Source organism: Rhinopithecus bieti, unplaced genomic scaffold (assembly GCF_001698545.2).
Source record: "Rhinopithecus bieti isolate Rb0 unplaced genomic scaffold, ASM169854v2 scaffold_12136, whole genome shotgun sequence".
NCBI classification, from domain to species: Eukaryota; Metazoa; Chordata; class Mammalia; order Primates; family Cercopithecidae; genus Rhinopithecus; species Rhinopithecus bieti.
This window is the reverse complement of record NW_016846924.1, coordinates 1-1,439: the sequence shown is the minus strand read 5'-3', so window position 1 is coordinate 1,439 and position 1,439 is coordinate 1. Positions and strand designations below refer to the sequence as shown.

The following is a 1,439-nucleotide window of genomic DNA, read 5'->3' as shown; positions in this document are numbered from 1 at the left end:
TTGTACCCACAAATTCTACTTTCCAAAACAGGAGCTTTTAAAAGAAAACCACATAATAACTTTTAAAAGGCACTGGGATTCCTCTGCTTCTAGATCATTGCTAGGCTAGAAAATAAAGTTTGTTCTACTAGGAATCACAAGTTAGAACTGAGTGTTCTCCAGAGTGGAAATTCTAGAGTGTAGGTCATTTCAGGCAAAGATTATTCAGTTCTCATCCCCAACATCCACAACTACCACAACTAAACCAGCTCAAAACAGTCCAGCATAATTAGGCTTCATCAAACAATGCCATTATGCTCTTCTAAGATGCAAATAAAGCAAAACAGGAAATTCTAAAATCAAAATAATATTTGACACTGTCATACAAATTGTTAGTTCCTTGTTGTATCCCCCCTTCTATAACATTAATAAAGGGAATATTTTACTGCAAAGAATATTTTATTTTATACATCACTAGCCATGAATTTTCCCATTAGTTATTATACAAATGCTGCCTAGTGCCATTATCCAAATGGTATAACCATTTTATGTCCACAATTCACTTCTATAGTTATAAGTAGAATTTTCATGATTTAACACTGAGTTGCAATCTAACATCCATAAAATATGATGTGTTGTAGATGGCAATGTAGGAAAATATATTTTAATCACTTTTCATTTAAGTGACGTTATGTAAAAAATAAACTAATAATTTAGCAGTTTCAAGTCTCCAAAAGGCATTTTCAAATGTACATAAAAGAAATGGTTACAGAGATTTTTAAGAAGCATCTTCCATGTCCACATCCTCTTGTAGCTGCTGTACCATTTTCTCTTCCAGCTGCTTCCCTTTGCCGGCAAGAGGGGCTTGGATAACATGGATGTTTGCTTGACTTCTTTGATATCCTGAACTTTCGATAGCTCTTTATTTTTCTTCAGTCTGGTCATTATACATTTAGCTTTGGTGTTTCTGTTTCATCTCTTCAGTTTTCTTCATTACATCAGTAGTTTTATTTCATAGCTCTTGCTGGTATTTGATAGGTTCATTTCTACATTTTTCAAATTCAAATGAATTATCCACTGTAAGCTCTTTACCAGCTGCTTTCCAGAATGCTTTGGTCCACCTAACTTTGTGAGGATTGCACTTCTTTTTAAAGTTTTTAATGACATTTAGATTTACAAAATCTGAACACCTTGCAATCATTGCAGATGAACATCATGCCATGGCCAGGGTGGATGGGCCCCAAAAAGAAATAACACTTTTCTCGATACACATGTTGAACCCCCGTGGGTCCCCATCGACCAAATGCCAAGCTTGAGAGGAAGTCTTTTCTTTGAGACAGAGTTTCGCTCATGTCGCCCGGGCTGGAATGCAATGGTACAATCTTGGTTCACTGCAACCTCTGCCTCCTGGGTTCAAGCAATTCTCCTGCCTCAGCCTCCCCAGTAGCTGGGATTACAGG

At 36.7% G+C, this 1,439-nt stretch overlaps 1 pseudogene; it reads right to left on the bottom strand.

Moving 5' to 3' along the window:
- Window positions 1–757: 757 nt before the first annotated feature.
- On the bottom strand, window positions 758–1,331 carry LOC108525162 (probable ribosome biogenesis protein RLP24 pseudogene; annotated as a pseudogene).
- Between the last annotated feature and the right edge of the window lie 108 nt (window positions 1,332–1,439).